Below are 15,831 nucleotides of genomic sequence, written 5' to 3' on the forward strand. Positions count from 1 at the left end.
ACTTATCTCTTCGAAATGCTTATCCTCTTTGAGATTTTCAAAATGATTATTCTCATGACAAACATGTTTCTTTTGTGGTGTATGTTGCTTATTTACAATATTTTTACATTGGAACGACTTGTACTCCCAGTGCACCATTGCTGGATAATACTTGGGCAATTGAAGATTGGGCAGCATTTAGATAGGATCTATCTCTTGCTTGCTTTGTTAAGAAAGTAAAACTTTAATTTATTTTTCTTTGTTTTGCTTATAATCTTGTTTGATGTTCTCATTATTGGTTGTGTTCATCCAAGTGTTCTAAAATATGATTATTCTAACATATTTGATTTATTAGGTGAATCCTTAGCTCAACCGGGAGAGCACCTAGATATTATCTAGGGGATGATGGTTCGATCCCATCAGGATTTGGTATATAGAATGTTTATCTATAATTCAACTATTATTGTTAGACTTAGGTGAATGATCTAAGAAAGCTTAGATATATGTGTCGGTTGGGGTCGGTTGGGGATTTGGTACCTTGTTATTCATTAAATCCTAAAGTACTCTGAACTTCATAACCCTGCATGCCTGTGCTGATTTGGGTGATCTTGAAAAAGGAAGTTACATCCATGAATTATTGAACAAAATTGGACTTGGGCATGATGTTTCAGTTATGAACTCTTTGATTTCCATGTATTCCAAGTGTAAGAGAGTAGATATTGCTGCCAAAATATTTGAAGATCTGCAGGAAAAGACTCTTGTTTCATGGAATGCCATGATAGCTGGTTATTCACAAAATGGATGTGTAAATGATGCTCTCAACTTCTTTTGTAAGATGCAACAGGAGAAGATGAAACCTGACTCTTTCACTATGGTGAGCACCATTCCTGCTCTTGCAGATATATCAGTCTTACGCCAGGCAAAGTGGATCCATGGGCTTGCCATTAGATTTTGCTTAGATAGGAATGTATTCGTGATGACTGCCCTGGTGGATATGTATGCAAAATGTGGCAGCATTCCTACTGGACGCAAACTTTTTAATATGATGGATGAACGACATGTGACAACTTGGAATGCCATGATAGATGGATATGGAACACACGGACTTGGGAAAGCTGCTGTTGAACTATTTGAGGCAATGTGCAGGGGGGTTACCAAGCCTAATGATGTTACCTTTTTATGCGTGCTTTCAGCTTGCAGCCATGCTGGTTTGGTGGAAGATGGATGGCGATTCTTCACCATGATGAAGAGTGATTATGGCATAGAGCCTGGGATGGATCATTATGGAGCCATGGTGGACCTTCTTGGACATGTTGGCAAGCTTGATGAAGCTTGGGACTTCATCCAGAAGATGCCTATTGAACCTGGAATTAATGTGTTTGGGGCTATGTTGGGTGCTTGCAGGATTCACAAAAATGTTGAGTTGGGAGAGAAGGCAACAGAAAGACTGTTTGAATTAGGCCCAGAAGAAGGCGGTTATCATGTGCTTTTGTCTAACATATATGCTGATGCTTCAATGTGGGATAACGTAGCCAAAGTTAGGACACTGATGGAGAAGAAAGGGCTTCAAAAGACTCCAGGTTGCAGTTTGGTTGAGTTTAGAAATGAAGTTCATACATTCTACTCTGGCAGCACAGACCATCCGCAGTCCAGAAGGATATATGCAAAGCTCAAAGTGCTAATAAATGATATCAAAGGTGCTGGTTATGTACCTGTAGCAAATTCCATACATGATGTCGAAGATGATGTAAAGGAACAGTTGCTCAATACCCATAGTGAAAAGTTGGCCATTGCATTTGCACTCATAAATACAAACTCAAGTACCCCCATCCACATTCGTAAGAACCTTCGTGTTTGTAGTGATTGCCATGAGGCAACTAAATACATCTCACTTGTAACTGCGAGAGAGATCATAGTGAGGGACATGCACCGGTTCCACCATTGCAAAAATGGAATCTGCAGCTGTGCTGATTATTGGTGAAGTTTGTTGGTAGATGACTCAGAGAGGCATGTCCACTGTTTCCTGAGGTCAGAAACCCTCTCCCCTGTTTCCATTTACATGTTCTATATAAGGTGAGTTAGTTATTTTTCTTCCCTCCCCCTCCCCCCCTTTCATGGTTGGGGTGTCTCAGTGGCATCAGACATACTTGGATTATCATATTGGAGCTTTTCAGAGTTAAAAGGCCAGAGTACTAAGAGTGTACAGGCGGCTCACACTTTAGAAGTCCATATAGCAAAGGGCATAGAAAGAAATGCATTTCCAAATTATTGTAATAATTATTAAAATAAAAAAGTTATTACTTAGAGTTTCTCTCATCTTCATGTATAGATATATTTGCTGATTAACCAGTTGCAGATTATCATCCTTAACATCTCTTGCTTATTTGTTTATTGTTGAAGACATTCTGCATCATAATTTTTTTTTCTTTTATCATTTACTGATTTGATCGATTTCTTTTTTGCTGGTCAGTAATTCAATGTTGCTCTTTTATGGCTAATAAGGTTACTCTTCACTACTTGTGCAAGATGAATCTTTTCCATAGAGAACGAAAAAAAAAAATCACTTGAAAAGAAACATAATTCAAACAGACTTTCCTGTAATATATTACTAATTACTAAAAACAGAGGATCTCAAAGCTTTGAATGGTTTTCACATGAGACTTCCAACAATACTATTCAATATTAACAAGGTTAAGATCTTAAGAAAAGCTTAAAGTGGGGAGCTCCAACTTCCAAGCATTCTGTAGAGTCATGGTTGAAAGATCTCATCTCCTAAAGGGATTCTTCCCTTTATCACAACTGTGATATTTCACAAATCGAAGGATCTCTTCTTTACTCAATTTCTGATTTTTTTTAATTATAAAGTAGAAATTATAATAAGTGAAGTCGGTTCTGAAGAATATTTGGAGATAGAGTTCAAAGTTCAGATGAACACTTAGAGATGATGAATTCTTTTAAGATTTGTTTGTTTGGGGAAGTGTTTTATTTATAATTTGATTTACAACAGACTTTTTAAAATAGAAATATACAGAATCTATTCTCCAACATTGCTGTATTGGAATTCAAATTTAATACAAGTTGAAGCTGACTTTTGGACTGCCATGTTTACTGACTATTATCATAGAAAAAACACCTCTCTCCGTCAAATGTATTAACAATTCATTTCCTCAACCAATCTAAATGGTGTGATGGAACTGCCAAAATCTTTAATTGGTTGATAAAGCCGGCATACTGATCCACCCTCAAACCCTTACCTAATAATAGTGTCATCTCACGAGGGGTTACAGGGCAGCTCAGCTGGGTTCTTCAGTGAATAAATTGATTCTTTATAAACTAACATTTCTGCAAACTCCCAATCTGTGACCCATTCATCTTCTCTGCAGTCATACCACTGGAAAAGGTTATGAAGTTCAGAGTACTTTAGGATTTAATGAATAACAAGGTACCAAATCCCCAACCAACACATATAGCTAAGCTTTCTTAGATCATTCACCTAAGTCTAACAAGAATAGTTGAATTATAGATAAACATTCTATATTCCAAATCCTGATGGGATCGAACCATCATCCCCTAGATAATATCTAGGTGCTCTCCCGGTTGAGCTAAGGATTCACCTAATAAATCAAATATGTTAGAATAATCGTATTTTAGAACACTTGGATGAACACAACCAATAATGAGAACATCAAACAAGATTATAAGCAAAACAAAGAAAAATAAATTAAAGTTTTATTTTCTTAACAAAGCAAGCAAGAGATGGATCCTATCTAAATGCTGCCCAATCTTCAATTGCCCAAGTATTATCCAACAATGGTGCACTGGGAGTACAAGTTGTTCCAATGTAAAAATATTGTAAATAAGCAACACTATGTTTAGGTAAATGTATTGTAAATAAGATACAGATCTTCACCCTTCAAAGAGGAAATTTATTGTTATTTAGCATTGGAGACCATTCTAATTTTTGTGCGACACATTGAGCACTATATTTCAAATATGAACCTCATCACCAGTGGTAGGGAGGGCAGTGATAGTTTCCATGTTCACCTGACTTGCCTTTAGTTGCCAGAATGATATGGAGAGAGGAACTTGGACTTCCAGCCAAAACAAATCAATTTTTGGCTTTATACATTGACCTTCATGAGAGGTAAGACCATAAGAGAACAACTACCTAACCAATTTTTATCCTTCATAAGAAATGACAAGCCAAGATCTAACATTGAAAATAATACGAGTGGAGATCACTGTTGTCAATAAAGAAACCATTGAAGTACTTCTTTCTTTCTGCTGAAATTGTGGGCAGCTGTGGACATAATTAAGTTGAAAAGATCAATTGGACAGCAGCCAAAAAACCTAGACTTTTTTGAATACCCTAACCAATGGTCACATTGTTTTCCTTCTAAAACAGGCAAGTGGTCCATTAGTAAAAGAGTCATCAGAATAATTGATTTCAATCTCACATATTGGTCTACTTAATATATCTGATTGAATACAGTAAGACCAACTGACCAATGGTCTTTTAAATACAAAATGATTCAATGGTCAATTAAAAGGTAATCTAATCTGAGAAAAAAGAGATTACTAATTAAAAAAATTAGTCAGACCAGCCAAGCCAGAAAGCTAATCTGAGTTCCCTTCCTAAGTGATTTCTTCAAATTCCAAAAGATGAATCATATCTGCAGCTTGTATCAAAATAATTCTAAACCTAGCCAAGAGGACACTTTTGCTTGAATGTGCAAAAATCTGGGTTAATTTCGATCCATGGATCATTTATTCCATAGTTAAAAGTAGAATAATTTAACCTATTACAGCACATAGACAAGCTAGGTTCAAAGACCCGTCTAGTTATCAAGCATATAAGATTTTATCAATTCCAATCGTAAGAGCTTTCAGACTGCACTTACAGCTTAGTTGTAACAATGTAGGCCTCACTTGGAACCACTGGTCAAGCCCTCTTGGTACAGGTATAATCCTACAAGTGACAAGTGATCTTATGTCATTGTAACTTTCAAACATAGAGATTTAATCCTAGGAAAGTCTATGAGTTCAATGGGTGCTATAATTTCAATGGCCACATTTCTTGTCTCTTTACCTTTCAAGTCATTACACACTTTAGAAAAGGAAGAGTTAGGACTAGAAAATGATCTGTAGTACCCAGCATACAATGTATTCAAGTGTAACCACACAAAAATTCAAAGTGTTGAATGAAATTGATCCAAAATAATCATGGTTCCTAACCAACCCAACTCTCACATTTAATGGTTGCAAACCCAGAGACCATCCATCTTCCTGCCATCAAAATGACCTAAAAGAGTAAGTTTTCCTTTCCTAGAGGTGAAAAATAAAAAATGGAAGATCTACTAATAGATAAATCACTTGTTCAGCCATAGCTCCTGGAGTACTCTGATTTTCTTTGCTAGAGGTGATAGATTTACCAAGACAAGACCAATGACACCACCTCGGAGGAAGAAAGAGATGTCACTTCATTTGAGTTTTCATTTTCAAGAAAAATGCAGCAAAGAAAAGTCATCCTTTGCAAAGACAGTGAACATGAAAACCATAAGAACATAGGTCTCCAGAAGAGTTGCTAGAACAAGAAATGAAGGGGAGGGGGAGAAAGAGAAACACCAATGAAAGAGTGAGAGGTCCTACCATTTATACAGCCACATTGACTTAAAAGCAAAAATGTGCAAAATCATGATAAACAGGACCTTCACTCCACATCCACCTCTACTATACTACTACTACTCTGCTGCCACAACCACCTATCTTTGACCCTTTTTTTTTTTCCTTAACAAGAACAAAAAAAAAGATTTTTTCTAAGAAGGGGGAAAAAACTGGATTAAGAATTTTAATCACTGGATAATTCGATTTGTTAACATCAAACACCTAAACTATGCAAACCCATTTCTGAAAATTTTAAATATAAACAGCACTGGGAAAATCTACAGCAATAGAACTGGAAATCTTAAAAAACATACACCACAAAAGAAACATGTTTGTCATGAGAATAATCATTTTGAAAATCTCAAAGAGGATAAGCATTGCGAAGAGATAAACTGAATGGAAGAACCAAAGGTTGATTGTGTAAAACTGATAATGCCCTATCCTTACAGCTTTATTGAACCACAAGGTGGATCCTTCCCTGCCAAATTCTCCGACACATATTTTCGAACACATAATAGACACAATCTAGTGATGGAGAATTTGCTCACTCTCTCCCTGTAGAGTCTTCACAAGTTGATTTTGTATTACCGTACAATGGGAAAGACTAAGCTACAGTTTTGAGGTTAAGGTCAGAACTCACCCGAGAAGCAAATCTCCTCCACTTCAACAGTTGTAGAGCATCGATGGCCTCTGAAGCTTTATCTCCGGATAAAATCAAATCCCTAAAAAGAAGGAACTGTAATAAAATCAGTCTAAGATATTATCCTTGAATTCTATGAACTGATCTGGGCTAGCCTTCATCCTCACCTGCAAATAGCGCAAACTTGCAATCTCTGGCACCGATATGGCCACCTGAAAGTGGAGCATCAACAACCCATCAATGATGGAGGAGACGCTGGATTTGAAAAGAGAAAAACTGAGATAGTACGAGAGAGAAGAAGAGCCAAAGATTAGAGAGGACTCAGAGGAGAATTATCGATTCGCAGAGTCGTCGAATGGGTTGGGGCTCTTTTTTATCTGGCACAGTTTTCTTCAATTTGTTTCTGAAACAGAGATGGAAGAAACTACTTGAGAGAATCATGGGAGATCAGGGTAGAAAGAGAAATCAGCATTTGCATCTTCAGAGCTTCTTCTTCGAAAACCAGGGTAGAAGACGAAATGAGGATTCGCGCGCCTGGTGTTTTCAAACGATTTTGAAAATCATATGGTTGGTTCGTCTGGTCAAGAAGCTCTGGTTCGGTTTGTTGAGGGCAACCCAAACGGTTTGCTCACTCAATCCTTGCTACCACAATCAACGGCTAGGATTAAATTGATGCCATCGAACGGTCCGCTTAATGCGCTGGACTGAAGCAAAATCCATATTTCCTAACATCATATCAAAGGGTTGAGGTACATTTGTAAGTCACATCAAAGGGTTGTGATTAAATTTTAAAAAATAAAATTTGATGTTCCTCAACCCTTTGATGAGATGTTAGGACACATATCACACATCCAAAAGGAAATGGATATGAAAGCATGGCTAAGGCTCTTTTTGGTATCAGTTCTCATTGTCTATTATGCTTATTTAAAAGAAATAAGTACAAGAATTCATTATTGATCAAGAATGAAAAATAGTTTGGTGAATTTTGTCAAAAATAAATTATGGAATGAAAAATAAGTTTAGTGTCAAAATAAAAAATTGTTTATAAATAATAATGAGCAAATGATAAAAAAATTAAAAATAAAAAAAGGAAAAAGTATGGTTGTTATAAAAAAATGTGCATTTAACAAAAAAAAAATGTGCATTTGTTATAAAATAAAGAAAAAATATAGAATACAAAGAAGAAAGACAAGATGAGTTCAATCAGAACCAATCCATTTAGTTGAATGCATTACATATTTATAATAGAAAGAACATCTACTCTAATATGAAAATATCAGAATCTACAAAGAATACAATATATGATTCTTACACACAATAAGATATTCTTGATATGGAAAGATAGATTGCCACCCAAGATAGAAGGTGCATAGAATGAAAATATTGACTGCTAACATTATGTGTTGAGATCACCGTAATCTTCAATTAAGATAGGAATGTGAATCACCAAGATTGAATGCTAAGGTAGTTGAAATCTTCAATTGGAAGTATTGTCTATTAGAAGTGATGGATATCCACAATCAATATTATTTATAACAGCATTGACTATTTTACCTTCATCTTAACCATAAAATTTTTAGTAAACTTGTGAATAAATGAAGAGAATGAAATTCTCACTATAATTCATAATAGACAAAAGGTTCATTATGGATTTTGAAAGTTTTTTTTATTTTTTAAATAAAAATAAAATTGATAATAGATCCCAAACAACTTAAAATAATGAAAAAAAAACTCATAATTGAGAATGAGAATGATAATTGATACAAAAAAGAGCCAAAGTATTGGAAGAATAATTAGCATAGGATTAGAATAAAACACAAGTCAAGCATCTAATGATGATTGGGGATAAAAGACTGGCTAAGTATTGAAAAAATAATGAGCATAAGATTAGAATAAAACACATGTCAAGCATCCAATGGCCCACTAGATGAAACTGGAGCCTTTGTTAACAGGAGCTGATAAAATCCAGCTGGGAGATTTTTAGTCGACATTATAGATCAGGATTTTGACTAATTCACATTTCGAATTTTGATAAGAGTATTTTGGAAAATAAAAAATATAAGTAGTGATTTAACGGTCTTTACTAACGGATTAGACTAATGTATCCAATAAAAACCCAACATTGGGATGTTCTTGTTTTTTCAAAAATAAAGTGGGGTGTTGGTATTTTTTTTAGGCCTCCATTTTGAGGTGCCTTGCAATTTGCTCAAAAAAAATTGACATCATTCAAATTACTCTTGAGAATATTCTATTTTGATATTTTAAACAAATTTTTCAAATTAGGATTGTCAACATATACAAATTACACTTAGGTGCAAAAATGGCTTGAATTAGTTTTCAATTACTATTTACAGTATGAGGCTACTATACATATTTACACTCAGTTAAATCTATTTTGTGCTTTGATCATTAAAAAACATATAGAATAGTTTAATTGAAATTTTAATGATATAATGCACTATATTAAGGGTCTTTTTGGTCGCAATTATCATTCTCAATTATGACAATTTTTTATTATTTTAAAGTGATTAGCATTTATTATCAGTTTTTTTTATTTTAAATAATAGAAAAACCTCCAAAATTCATAATAGACATTTTGTCTATTATGGATTATGGTGAGAATTTTATTATCTTCATTTATGCTCACGTTTACTTAAAATTTTATAGTTAAGATGAGGGTAAAATAGTCAATACACATTCTCTTATAAAAATCATCTTTTTTTTCCTTTTTTGTTTTACTTGTTTATTATCATTTTCTAACAATTTTTTTATTTTGATACTAAACTTATTTTTCATTCCATAATTTATTTTCAACAAAATTCACCAAAATCATTTTTCATTCTTGACCAATAATGAATTCTTGTACTTATTTCTTTTAAATAGGCATAATAAGAAATGAGAATTAATACAAAAAAGAGCTAAGAATAATGATTTGTGACTTTAAACATATAGCCTCTAAAATGTATTCTAGTATAATTAGAATTTTGATTTTAAAACATACTAAATTAAATAAAATTAGAATTTAATTCTAAGTAAGTCAACAATTATTCACCTAGATATTTTTTTTAATAAATATGTAGATGTAATAAACAACTTAGTCTATTTTGTTGATAACATATTAAAAATTAAAAGAATAATTTATGTTTACTAAATTGCAACAATAAAATATAATATAAAATTAAGTGGTCTCATTGGATTAGAAAGACTCAAAATCAGAATTAGGATCAGAAAGACTCAAGATCAGAATCAATGTCAAAATTAGGATCAGAATAAAACTAAGATCAGACATAATGATTTTCATCTTTGCCTAAGATCAAGAAAGTCCCTTTTTTTTATGACATCAATAGATGAAAAATGGACAATATACTGACTCTCATCTCTGCCCAAGATTAAAAAAAAATTATGACATTTTGTAATTTGATCTCTAGCAATCTTAATAAAGGATGACTTGGCATTTGAACCTTTACATGAAAGTCAAACAATATTGTATGGAAATCTATTACAGAAGACCATCAAACCAATCATTTTGATCGGTTGGATCGGAATCTCATTCAAGATTGAAATCTGAATTGATTGTCATGTTCATGGCTCAAGCAATTTCGTTAAATCCTCTACTCCTGACAAAAGATATATGTTTGGTACTACTTTTTTAAGAAAGATCCAAATTTGAAATTGATAACTGAAATCCAATCAAACAAGTCAAAAAGGGAAGATGCAGGTATTTAACATTCGTATTGTAGACTTGAAAAAATAGCAAAGCATTAAATAGACATAAATTCATCATTTGTGTAGGCTATCAAGTCACAACCACCTACATATACAATCAAATATCCGTTCCAAACTAGGAATCAAATTAAAGGATAGAATATGTTTGAATAAAAATATCAAGTACACAATCAATTTCCAACCTATAATCAATTCTTTTAGACACTTATAAGTCAACAATAAAGAAGAAACTGTTAGCAGAACTGCACTATGGCATACAGACTGCACTTCCGAAATCTGAGGACTACTTTAAATGAATCCAAAAGAATCCTGCATAGTCTACTCGTTCAATGAAGTGCAAGTTTCTCTTGGTACCAAATCATGAAGTTAGGATCTACACCACAATTTCCTAATTACATTGTATTAAAAAGAATTTGAAATCAGCTAAACAATTTTCTTTAGAAATACACCAAGTGCTTTGAAACTCATAGATGGTGAGAAAGTAGAAATCATCATCTTCTATCAAATAAAATAGGGATAATTACTATTGTTCCCTTGTATTTTGGTTTTATTATTAATGAAACTTTTTTTTTTTATGAAATTACTATTGCCCCCCTTACTTCTAACGATGTTAAGTGGCTGTTAACATCAAATATGTAATGTCTATTTTGCCCTTCATTAAAATTAAGAAGTCAAAAATATAACATAATCTTCATTTATAGAAACTATGTTGAATGTCAATTATATCCTTATAAAATTATATTGGGATAATTACTATTGGCCCCTTGTACTTTGATTTTATTACTATTGTATCCCATGTACTTTTCAAAATTACTAATCCAACCTTTAACTTTGTCTATAATTACTAATGCCCCCCTACCATTAAGTTTCGTTAGTTTACTGATGATGTGGCATCTTTATATTTTCTCCAAAACCCCAAAATACCCTTATACTTATCTCAGACTTATTTACCTTTTTGTCAAGTTACAGTAGTACCCTTAATTAATAGTGGAGAAAAAAACAACTATAATCCGTTTTATTCTAAGAAAAAACCCCAAATAAAGAAAGAATGATTGAATAAAACTCAAATAGAAACCGAAGAGGAAGGAAAATTGAATTCAATTCAAATTGTAAACTGAATATCACCTAAAATATTTTCAAAATAAATGAAGTTTAGTGAAGGTGGGAAACCAAATTGGATTTGGATTTTGCTCATTTCTTTAAATTCAAAATAAATGAAGTTTAGTAAAGGTGGGAAACCAAATCGGATTTAGATTTTGCCTATTTCTTATTCAAAATAAATGATGCTTAGTGAAGGCGGGAAACAAAATCGGATTTGGATTTATCATTTCTTTAATTCAAAATAAATGAAGTTTAGTGATGGTGGGAAACCAAATCGGATTTGGATTTTGCCCATTTCATTAATTCAAAATAAATGAAGTTTAGGGTAAAATTGACATTTTATCTGGTTTTTATAAATGGGGTAGCATCGTCTTTTGATTTCTTAATTTTAATGAAGGGCAAATCAGACATTACATATTCAAACTTAACGGCTACTTAACACCGTTATAAGGGAGGGGGCAATAATAATTTCGTAAAGAACAAGGTTTTATTAGTAATAAAATCAAACTAAAGGGGGACAACAGTAATTATCCCAATTATATTTTATAATCAATTTTGGATTTGTTGGGATCACACACTTATGGTTGTTAAAACTCTTATGTTCCACTTAAATTTTTCACAATTTCAATGATAAAAGTTTTCAAACAAATTAGTATATAAGATGCTAATTGATAGGAGATTTAGTAACATGCATAACGGTCAACATATATTAACTGATTTTCAATTTCCAACTATGAATTACATTTGATATTTCTTAATGTTTTTTTTTAAGTTTTATTTTATTTTATTTTATTTATTTATTTTTTGCCAACTGTGGTTTCTAAGGCTTTGCCCTGACTAATCCGGTGTTCGACCCAGGTCGCACACCTAGTTGTGGTAAGTGAGTCTCCCAGCGGGGATTTTTTGCATCCACAAGGTTTCAATACCCGAACCTTACTTAAGCGGACCAAGTTACTTACCACTTGGACCAACCCGTTGGTTATTTTAAGTTTTATTTAATCACACATTTCCTTTATTCGGTGATTTTTTTTTAGAGAAGAAAAATCAATATTTTCTTTTATTTGAATGTTTCCATTTAGAAAAGAAAAGTAAATAAAGTTAATTTTTTTCCATAGTTAATGAAGGGTATTAGTATTATAACTTGGCAAAATAGTAAATACATAAAGAGATAACTACCAACAGGGATTGGTCCAAATGGTAAGCAGCTTGGTCCACTTAAGCAAGGTTTCGGTATCGAAACCTTGTGGATGCAAAAAATCCCTACTGGGAGACTCACCCACCACAGTAGGGGGCATTAAAAAATCAGTGTACAGATTACCAAAACAAAAGTCGGTACAAGGTTGACAATAGATATTTTTAAAAAGAACAAAAAAAAAAATAAAAAAAAAAAAAAAAAAAAACACAAAAAAAAAAAAAAAAAAAAAAAAAAAAAAAAATAATAATCCCAATAAAATAAAATAAAATACCATGGCAGGGTTGTAATTAAATTAATTTGTATTTTATTAGTCTAAAACATTGGTTTTTTTTTGGGTAAATATCACTTACCTCCCCTCTTAACTGGACAAATAGCACTTACACCCCCTCTGTGACACCCCCCACCGACAAAATACAAAACCCGAACCGATAAACACCGAAATATTTCAAACCCAAAACCGGAAAACATAGGCAACGAAACACCAACAATAAAACAATACCCTCAAAAAAATAATGTAAACCAAAACACTAGAAACAAATATCTTTAATTATAAAGCCCAACTCCTTTTTTTTTTAAAACAAACAAAAAAACCCAAAAAGAGCGGTTAATTTTATCAACATACTTTTCTTTTTTAATGCATTAATACCAAATAGAAGACCTTTTTAATGTTTGATAATTTAAAAAAAATAAAGGGTATGTTGGTTTTAATAATTAAAGATAATTTGAGTTTTAACTATGATGTTTTGGTTTTTAATAATTATTTTAATTGAGGGTAATTTAGTATTTTAACCGTTAGGATGATTACGGTACTCTAGGGTTTAAAATTAAAAATATTTTTAGCCAAGGGTAATTTGGGGTTTTAGAAAAATATTTAACGGTAAAAGTTAAATTTAACCGATAAAGTTAACAGAGGGGAGGTGTTTGATATATTTGCTAAATAAGAGGGGAGGTAAGTGATATTATCCAACTAAGAGGGGGTGTAAGTGCTATTTGTCCAGCTAAGAGGGGGAGGTAAGTGATATTTACCCCCTTTTTTTTTTTTTATCATCTTTATATTATAAAATATTATTAAATAAAAGAAAGAAAGGACATTCGTCCAATCTGAAAGGAGATAATTCAGGAGAGTGAACAGTGTGCTTAAAGGAGATGAAAGAATGAACGTTTGAATGTTAATTCGAGTTTTCCAAGTAGACCATTAACCTAGCCATTTAACTTGTAAATTAGAGGTATGAAGTTCAAATTGGAAGTTGTTGTTATGACCTTATAATTGAAGCAAGATGATGAAACAAAGGACTTTCAATTTAGCTTGCAGCAACTATGTCCCAGATAGGTTACTAGAAGGCGGTGAGGGCGAAAATGTTATTGAAAATCTATTTGATTAAGTAAATAGAATGATATATTTAGGGCTTGTTTGGTTACATGAATCTAGAAATTTGAAATTTTTAGATTCACAAATGGAAGATTTATATCTATTTGATTGTGTGAATCTTGGAGTCATGAAATCTAGGGGTTCACCTTTTTATACTAAAAACTTGAATTTATAGATTTATTGGTGTAAGGTGAAATATTTGCTATAAAAGCGCTAAATATTTGAACCATGACTCTATAGATGTTTCTTTAGGATGAATCTGTAGATTTCATTCAAAAAACTCACGCTAACCAAACAGTTAATTTTATGAACCATGACTCCATAAAATTGAAATATCTTGATTTTTGAAATCTCCAAACTCAAGTAACCAAACAGGTCCTTACTTAATCAAATGGATTTTCAATGAAGCTTGGCCCTCACTCATAGTATCACGGGCTAACAATCAACCCAATTTCTTTTTCTTTTCATATACTTATCTATTATGTCAGTAATATGCCAAAAACAAGATTTATTTGTGAACTTCATATAGTATATTCATTTTGAGGATATTTTTTTAATTGCAAATTAGTAACATACCTTTTAAAATATATGATGTTGGTTACCTCCAATCCCTCAAAATGGTATACCATTCTTGTCTGCACTCCATATAACTCTACCACACCATTATTTAGCATTCATAAGGGATAGAATTTTATGATATCTAGAAGTCTTCTTCAATTGTTTAGCATTCATTATGGATAAAATTTTATGATATCTTTTTGATAGAAGATATTTGTACCCTGTGGTTGATAAAATAACTACTAAATTCATGAATCAGACCCAAACAGGAGATATGGGGAGAGGAAATTCAAAAACAACATGCCCAACGTCAAATAGTTTGGATAATCCAGATTCACCACACCAAACACAATTTATAATAACCCATAAATTGAAACTATAGATTTGAAACCGATTGAAACTCGACTCCGACCACGCCAGCATTCATTATGGATAGAATTTTATGATATCTTTTTGATAGAAGATATTTGTATGTTGTGGATAAAATAACTATTTAAATCATCTGGATTAAATGACAATTGATTTCAAGCATGTCATTTGGATGAGATATGGGGTTGAGAGACTAACAACTGATTCAACCTTCAAAAGAAAAATAGATATAACCAGAAAAAGAAAAAGAAAAATAGATGTACGATGAATACCTACCCTCTTAGTTGTTGTTTTTTTTTTTTTTTTTTGGTGTCTAAAGTTCATCCGGGCCAGCTTTGGCCATCAATCAAATGAAAATTTCCCATTATCTTTTTGGTGACTTGACTAAACAGTCTTAAGCAGCATATTCAAACTTGATTATTAACCCTTTTGCAAGGGGTCCTATAAACTTTTTTGGTCTTGTCCTCATTCTTTATTATTTCTAGCTCCCCTTAGGACCAATGGGCCATGTATCCTTATTGCCTGCTGGTCCCATGTCACATATAGTGTTATGTGTGAACCAAATCCTTGTATCTAACTCAAAGATGGACTTGCATAGGCACATTTTGGTGAACAATCCGAATGATTCCATTTGGGAGATTTGGGATTCCATTAAGTTGGTCTGAGTTTCCCCTCACAATATTAACCCACGGAATCTGATTCTTTAATCAGACTGAGAAAGGATAATTGTCTCAAGACTTCTGATCTTCTACAAGTATCTTCTACAGTTGCTAATTCAGCAACTGTAACAAAATCGGATAACTGGGTTATTTTATACATGCCAGTGGACGTGCCGGAGTGGTTATCGGGCATGACTAGAAATCATGTGGGCTCTGCCCGCGCAGGTTCGAATCCTGCCGTTCACGTTTTCTAAAATTTTTTTCTCTCTCTACCTACACCCAAAGTGGCATCCTCTATAGTTGGATTCAGTTAATTGACTACCCTAAAAGTTTTGTGAGATTCAATGGTTTTAGAGAAGCGCATAGAATAAAGTGGAAGACGATCTGGTTCTAGTTCAATACGGTTTGAATTTAGGGACGTGAGTGATGGTTTGATCCAGCAAATAATATTTAGACTACATGGCCTGATCCAGTTTTGCAGTCTACTTGGCTGAGTAGAAAATCAGTGTTTCACCAAAGATTCCACTGCACATACAAGAAGTACAAGGGGAAATATTCGGAATGGAAACCA

At 32.9% G+C, this 15,831-nt stretch overlaps 1 long non-coding RNA gene, 1 other non-coding gene and 1 pseudogene across 3 annotated transcripts; 2 read left to right on the top strand and 1 right to left on the bottom strand.

Annotated features, from left to right (window-relative positions):
- The first annotated feature begins 384 nt into the window (after positions 1 to 384).
- Positions 385 to 2,020, top strand: LOC149029437 (pentatricopeptide repeat-containing protein At1g11290, chloroplastic pseudogene; annotated as a pseudogene).
- A 1,599-nt stretch (positions 2,021 to 3,619) lies between these two features.
- On the bottom strand, positions 3,620 to 6,835 carry LOC149029438 (uncharacterized). Of its 2 annotated transcripts, none has more exons than XR_016172482.1 (3): positions 6,451 to 6,835; positions 6,284 to 6,365; positions 3,620 to 4,948 (listed from the first exon to the last, which is right to left on the bottom strand). It is a non-coding gene; the product is annotated as an uncharacterized LOC149029438 (long non-coding RNA). The 2 variants fall into 2 exon arrangements; XR_016172480.1 differs by having other exon boundaries at positions 6,284 to 6,379.
- An 8,589-nt stretch (positions 6,836 to 15,424) lies between these two features.
- Positions 15,425 to 15,506, top strand: TRNAS-AGA (transfer RNA serine (anticodon AGA)). The gene has a single exon. It is a non-coding gene; the product is annotated as a tRNA-Ser (tRNA).
- The last annotated feature ends 325 nt before the right edge of the window (positions 15,507 to 15,831 follow it).

The sequence above is a fragment of the Hakea prostrata genome, chromosome 1 (genome assembly GCF_041222555.1).
Source record: "Hakea prostrata isolate BN-2017 chromosome 1, UWA_Hpros_2, whole genome shotgun sequence".
Lineage (NCBI taxonomy): Eukaryota > Viridiplantae > Streptophyta > Magnoliopsida > Proteales > Proteaceae > Hakea > Hakea prostrata.